General features: G+C 35.2%; 1 pseudogene; it reads right to left on the bottom strand.

Annotated features, from left to right (window-relative positions):
- Window positions 1-2,931: 2,931 nt before the first annotated feature.
- Window positions 2,932-3,857, bottom strand: LOC126083605 (olfactory receptor 4K15-like; annotated as a pseudogene).
- Window positions 3,858-7,840: the final 3,983 nt, after the last annotated feature.

The following is a 7,840-nucleotide window of genomic DNA, read 5'->3' as shown; positions in this document are numbered from 1 at the left end:
CCTTCCTTCTTTCTTTTCCTTTCTTTCTATTTCTTTTCCTCTCATTACTTTCCCTTCCCGTCCCTTCTACCCCTGCTCTTTCTGTCTTTCTCTTGTTCCCATTGACATTTCTGAATTTCTAGCTGCTTAACCTTCAAGAAAACTCAGGGAACTTACCAACAAATCATTCCTTGAGTCCCTAGCCTGTCTGTCTTCTCTCCAACTCTTAAAGTGTTATCATGTTTGTTTCAAAGAAAATTCCCTTGTTTTTAGTGGTAATTAGGAGAAGGAATACAGAAGAACAAAAAACTCATCTTCCCAAGAGCATAAATCACCTGTTTGTTTTTTTGATGATAATGTTATCTTATTTTTATTCACTTTGAACTTTTAACCATTTTAAACAAATTCACTTCATATCTTTTTCTGATAGATTTATTACTTATTTAAGTTGGGAATGGGAGGTTAGTCTACTGTTCGTTCTGTCTTCTAACTCTTGCTCATTGTAGATATACTTCCCATGTGTTTTGTGTGTTTGATTGTGAATTCAAATTTAGCAGGTCTTTGTGTGTCAGAATTCTGTGTGGCCAGTGTTAAGGGTGCAGCCCAGCAGAGAGATTTTTCTCTTTACTTTTCCAACTGCCCCAAGAATTTCATTGACCACTGGAAAGAACTATCTTTTATCTTTTTTTTTTTTTTTCACATTGAAGCTCTTCTGACTACTCAGAGAGTATAAATTCAAACTCTGAATTCATATATGGACAATCCCATGATTATAATTTCCAAGAGTAAACAATTTTTCTATCCATAGACCAGGCCAATTAGAACACATTTTTGGTATTTTCCTTGTGCTGCTCAGAACACTCTTCAAAACTACATCTTCACTGAAGGAAAGGGCTTAAAGCTCTCAGGTCCAAGGGATCTAATTCTACTTCTGATCCTTACAGGGACAAAATTTCTCCTTAATGACCTTGTATTGTTTTGATTACCTGAAATTATTTCGCATCACCAGTCTTCGGTCAAAGCTTCCACTCTTGCAGATGCCATGACATCATATGTTTGTTTTAAAGAATGCTTTCAGGTTCATTAGGTATTTTACTTAAAGTATCCCTGAATACCTAAATTTCAACATTGTCAGTAATAAAAGTATAATCTTCTTCTAACTCTGTTATATTCTGTGAATATCAACTGAGATAATAACCCACCCTAGTGCCGTCTTGTCAATTCCAACTCATAGCATATAGATACAATTTGTAAACTGTATAATGACCATTATATATAAGTTTGACTTTAATGTCATCATTATCATATTCATCATATGACACAGTCCTTTATTAAGTGTTTTTTGTTTCTTTGTTAAATCTCTGTTTCAGAAAGGAATCAACAGGGCCTTGTGTAATGGTGAAATCATAAAGGAGCAGAGTGAGTTAAACATTGTTTAATGCCTAATTGATATTAAATCTTTTTCCAATTTGCCATTTATGCCACACTATTTCAGAAGCATAACTATACTTTGGAATGTGTCGTTCTCTGTCAGACACTAAACATCAGGAGATCTCTTGATTGCCTCAAATTAAAATGTAATGTCAGTTAAAATGAAGACCGGTAAAAGAAAATTGTAAATTAAATACTATTCTGAAACTTTAAAAATATTCTTTAAATATGTTATCTTACTCTAATATTTTGCACATTTTCATATTTATCATGTTGAGTAGAAAAAACATGAATTTGATAGAGGTATTAATTTTAGAGGGAAAGAAAAATATTTCATTCTTAGGAATACTTTTAGTCTAAATCAAATAATAATTATTTTCTAAGCAAAAGATGGGAAGTTCCTTTTTTCTGTTTTCTAAACTGGCTTGTTTTCAATTATAAAAAAGAATGCTATAAAAACAAAGAAAAGGTGTCCTATAATATTTCAAACAGAACTACTTCACAAAGAGTGGAAAATGTAGACTTCTTATAAAAAGTCCTTGTATTTTTGAGAGCTTAGAAAATATGTATTCTCAGTTAAGTTTTATTGGTAGTGTTACGGATTGAATCGTGTCCTCCAGAAATGTGTGTCAACTTAGTTAGGCCAGGATTCCCAATATTGTGGAGTCTTCCTCCATTTTGCCATCTGATGTAATTATCTTATGTATTGTAAATCCTTACCTCTATGGTGTTAATGATGCAGCATTAGAGACAGTTATGTTAATGAGGCAGAACACATCTACAGGATTAGGTTGTATCTGCCAAGAATGGAGCACTTTCTTTGGACCTGGAGTCCCTGCACCAAGAAACTCCTAGACTCAAAGGAAAATTGATGACAAGGACCTCCCCCAGAGCCAGTGGAGAAAGAGAAAGCCTTCCACTAGAGTTGATACCCTGAATTTGGATTTCTAGCCTCCCAGACTGTAAGAGAATAAACTTTTTTTTGTTAAAGCCATCCATTTGTGGTATTTCCATTATAGCAGCACTACATAACTAAGGTAGGTGGTGTAGATTAGATAGCTGGATCAGAAGATCGGTAAAAGAATACATAGAGCAAAGGCATATTTTCAGCAGAGTTGTTGAAAAAACCCTCTATTTATATAAAGAGAAATATCCATTTTGGCATATAGTTATTGAACTACTAACTTTGAGTGTCGACTCTGAACTTTAATATGTTGAGACAAAGAAACACTACTTGTGGGTCCAGATTTTGGTATTTGGACCATGGCCAAATACGCTGCATTTACCTGGTTAAATACATAAATCTACTTGGTTTCTGAGTTAATGAACTCATCAAAATATTCACTATTTAATCCTTAAGTTTGGGTAGTTGGTAGTGAGAGTTCACGTTGCCACAAATACCATTCCTATATACAAGAAATTAACTCCAAGTATTTAGTTTCTTAGTTCAAATATATCAAAGGAAATAAGTGGATGCCTTTAGTATGGTGGTCATTATCATAAGGGAAAGACAAGAAACCATTAGGAACTTACTTGTCGTCTCCTCAGTTTCTGCATGGCTGATATTACCTCCTTATTTCTGAATGTGTAGATCAAGGGATTTAAGAGAAGGGTGAAAACAATATAGAATATTGAGAGGATATTATTCACTAGGAAGTTGCTGAAAGGCCAGGCATAGATGAAGAGACAGGGCCCAAAGAAGAGGCTCATCACAGTGACATGGGCAGTCAGGGTGGCCCGGGCCTTGGCATGCCTGCTGAGGATCGACGTCTCACGGTGACCAGGATGACCGTGTAGGAGATGAGCGAGAGCACAAAAGAGCTCATAGCTATTAGACCACTGCCTAAAAACATCAGTTTCTCAAAGATATAGGTGTCAGTACAGGTAAGTTTGATGACTAAAGGAAGGTCACAGAAAAAGCTGTCCACTTTATTTGGACCACAGAATGGAAGGTTTACTGTGAAGACCAACTGGCTTACTGAGTGCAGGACCCCAGTGAGCCAGGAGCCCACAACAAGGCCTGTACACTTGCGTACATGCATGATGGCTGCATAGTGCAGGGGTCGACATATGGCTACATATCTGTCATATGCCATGGCCACAAGGAGCATCATTTCACTACCGGCAAAGACATGCTGAAAGAATACCTGGGCCATGCAGCCCTCAAAGGAGATGGTCCTGTGCTCCTTGAGGAAGTCAACAATCATTTTGGGAGTGGCAAAGGTGGATAGACACACATTGATGAAGGAGACATTACTGAGCAGGAAGTACATGGGTGTGTGTAGTGCAGGTTCAGAGAGGACTGTGAGCACAATGAGGAGGTTTCCCAGCACCATGGATGAATAGAAAAGTGTGAAAAATGCAAAGTAGAAAAGTTGTAGCTCTTGAGGACCTGAAAGACTGTGCAACACAAACTCAGTCACTCTTGAGTTATTTCCTTGGTCCATGATTTCAAGTTTCTGAGACCAGATCAGAAAAAGTCCTGTAAAGTGACATGGAAATGGAAATAATATCATAGGATTGTGGGAGTAAGTGAGCAAAGCCAAGCCTGGCATCAAATCTTACTCCATATACTTATATACTTCAGATTCTCACGCCATTGTTGTGTTCTGTTGAGTAGATTCCAAGCCAATGGACTCTGTAGGAGAAAGTAGAACTGCCCCATAGGATTTCCTAGACTATAATCTTTATGGGAGTAGAAGGCCAGCTCTTTTCTCCCATGGAGCTGCTGGTGGGTTTGAATCACCCACCAACCTTTCAGTTAGCAGCTGAGTGCTTAACCATTGCATCATCAGAGCACCTTTAGAGCCTCATAAGCATGCAAATACGCACTGTCTGCTATCGTTTCTTTTGTAATGACTGTGTGTGCTTGGCTTTCATCTCTGCATCCCAGCATGTCAGCTATATTCTAAAAAAATACAATTTGTACCCCTTCACCTCCACCACTTTGAAATTCCTAGTAGATAGAACAATGAAGCTCTAGAGTCAAACTGATAGGTGTCAAATTCTATCTCTTATAATTTCTAGCAGTATGACCTAGGACATGTTCATTAAGTTTTCTGTGCTTCAGTCTTTGCATCTGTAATTAGGGGAAGAAAGATATATGCCTCATATAATTGTAAGAATTAAGAATTATATAAGGTGAAATATTTAGAATAGTTTCCAGGCCCATAGATATTTGGTACTATGCCTTTTTTCCATCGATGATGAAAATATTTCTGTGAGCAGATTAACATGGTAGATACAATATCAAAGTGTTTTCTCATCCTACTTAACAGAAAAGGATACTTCATGCACTTTAGTGGCATCTCTTATATTCAAGCATGTAAATATTTGAGATAATATAATTAATACCAGATTTTTGTTAGACATTATTAGTTTAGATTATTTGTAGTCATGATGGCTCTTCTTCACCCCGTGGCTCTGACTTTGAGCAGATTTAATATGTGATCTTCAGTATGAAGTACACAAAAAATGTCATATTTGCTGATATGATCAACCTGTTTTGCCCATAATTTATGTAAATATATTTTATGATTCTGAAGGAAAGGGATCATGTTTGTCCTTTGTTTTTCTTTGTTTGATTGTTTGCCAGAGCACATTGCACATAGGATGCATTCAATAATATTTGTAGATCTAAATGTATTTTTAGCTTCATATCAGTCTAGAGGGAAGTGGTTTTATTTTACAGGCTGATTACTTCTGTGCACTTTGAAGAAAACTCTAAAAAAAAACTTTTCTTAAGAGCCTCAGATTTTTTTTTTTTTAATCTGAGAAATAAAAACAGTACTATTTTGGTAAATTTTTAAGTTTTTACTTGGTATGAAAATGAATTTACTAGGATAATTATGAAGAAGTTAAACAGGATGCCAGAATAAAGTATACCTGGATGCAACAACATAGGAATCTTGCCTTTAGAAATGTGGTCTCCAAAATTTTTTCGTTGAACCTCTCTAACAGCAAAAGGCTATTACCGGGTATATTCATTTACCTGTGTAAATTATATACATATATATATTCGCTAAAATATTACATGCAGTATAAAATATAATTTGAAGTTTATGTAAGAATTAACTACTAATACGTTTCTCATATGCAAGCAGCTTACTTACTGGGATATGTATGTGAACACTACTTTGGAGGGTTCCCATAGATATGAATAGATACAAATGGAAGTGAGTCATTTTCTGGACAGAAATTTCAAAAAAGCCTGACTCGGGAGTTAAGTTAATGCATGCAGCACTCTGTTTGTGTTGGGTCCAAAGGATGCTCTAGTCTCCTGGTTCTTTTTTCTTGGTGGTATGAAATTCCCATGTCTCCCTGCTTGCTTCTCCCTTTTATATCTCAGCAGAGATTAGCTTAAGACACAATCTAATCCTGTGGATCTCATCAATATAACTTCCCACTAATCCATCTCATTAACATCATAGTGATAGGTTATATAATACATAGGAAAATCACATCAGATGACAAAATGTTGGACAATCACACAATACTGGGAATCATAGCATAGCCAAGTTGACAGATATTTGGGGGGAACACAATTCAATCTATGACACTATCTCTGGAAGAGAGTCATTTTATTCTGTATATTTTTCTGTATTTCCTGAGATTTTTGTTTTTCTGTCATGAGCATTTATTATCTTTTTAATGAAGGAGCCCTGTTGGTGGAGTGGTTAACCATTCAGCTGCTAACAGAAAGGTTGGCAGTTCAAACTCACCAACTGTTCTGAAGTACAAAAGTGATCCGCTTCCATAAAGATTATAGACTAGCAAACCCTATGGGGCAGTTGCACTCTGTCTTATGGGTGGCTATGAGTTGGAATCAACCCAAGGGCACACAAAAACAACATCTTTTTCACTAGATTAAAAAAAAAGAAAGCCTCTTCTGAATTGATAAGGTTCTATTTTTTTAATTTAGAAATATCAAATAAGTAATATCATAAAATTAAAAATTATCTTTAATTAGAACAAGCAGGGATAATAACTATACATACATTATCCCTGTATATTCTAATTAAAGGATATATATATATCACCATTTGTACAGTAATTAGTGTTTTATAACATACCACTCAGCATTGTAAATATATTTACATATCAACAGAGTAATTTTATATCAGCTTTTAAAAACATATTTTTGATATTTTACTAAGTGAATGTTTTCAGTTTTCCCTACTATTATATAGTAACCGTATTTTAAACTAAAACCTTATGGGTTTACTTATTTAAGATATATCATTATAAGTATACACTGTAGAAGCTTCCTGTCCATTATGCCACAATTCTTCACACTAAATTGGTGTATGAGAATGCCCCTTCTTCACCTCTCCCTTTCTTGCCAAGGCAACATTTCACACTTTTTATCTTATTTGTTACATGAAAGTACATCAGAATGATGTTTCAATGCATTTAGTCATTATTAATGGGCTTGGCCATTTATTCACTCATCAGTTGGCCGTTTGTATTTTTTTTCTCCCCAATAGGCTATCCATGTCTTTTGGCCACTTTTCTATTGGGCCTTCTCTGTTCTTATTATTTACGTATAAAGACGCATTAGCTATTAAGGTATTATCCTTTTTTAGAGACACTCTACGAATATTTTAGTTTACTGTTTACCTTTTTATTTTATTAGTGTCAAATTTTCTGTAAAATTATTTAAATGGTTTTTGCCTTTGTTGTCCAACTTAAAAAAATTTTGTCCACCAATGCATTTTCATTATTTAAAAAAATATAGTGAAAAGCTTATAAATGGATAAATTCACTTTTTAAACAAAACTTTTAAACCAATGATACCTGTGGGAAAAATATATTGAGTGAGTTCTTACTAGTGCAAGTTTCAAAGGTCACATCTGCAAATGCCACCTTTAGTGGGCAAATGGGAGTACCAGTGCTGGGTGGGGGTGATTATGAAGGATGCCATTTCTATGGTAATGAAAGCCTTATGCTAAAGGAGACTAAATTCCCTCTTCAAAGTTATAAGTACCAGTGAAGAGTTGAAGGAAGGTTAAGAAATTAACTTTTCAGATGCCTCTGAAATCACGCCACAAAATTTCGAACTATTTCTTCTAGCTGGTACTTTTGCCTAGTACCAGGCTAAGAAACCTCATAAGCTGGCTAATCTTTCTTGTATGTCCTTGTAATTGCCCATATATTTTCTTTAACTTTAATCTCCTAAAATAAACCATACCTTACTACAAGGAGTTACCAGAGAAAGATGTAATACCAGAGGTTTCAAAGATCAGAGGGCAGTCTAAGACATTCCTCTTCATTACCCAAGGGAGGACCAAAAACAACTAACTCAAAGTAAAAATGTATAAAAAATTGTTTTATTACACCTACAGTTGCTATCTATTTTAAAATAAGGAGGCTAAAATTATAACCTCTCAGGTGATTAAATTTGATTCTAAACTCCACAAGCAAAGGAACC

Source organism: Elephas maximus, chromosome 10, assembly GCF_024166365.1.
Source record: "Elephas maximus indicus isolate mEleMax1 chromosome 10, mEleMax1 primary haplotype, whole genome shotgun sequence".
NCBI lineage: Eukaryota > Metazoa > Chordata > Mammalia > Proboscidea > Elephantidae > Elephas > Elephas maximus.
Note: the sequence above shows the minus strand (reverse complement) of the source record. Positions and strands in the feature narration are given on the sequence as shown.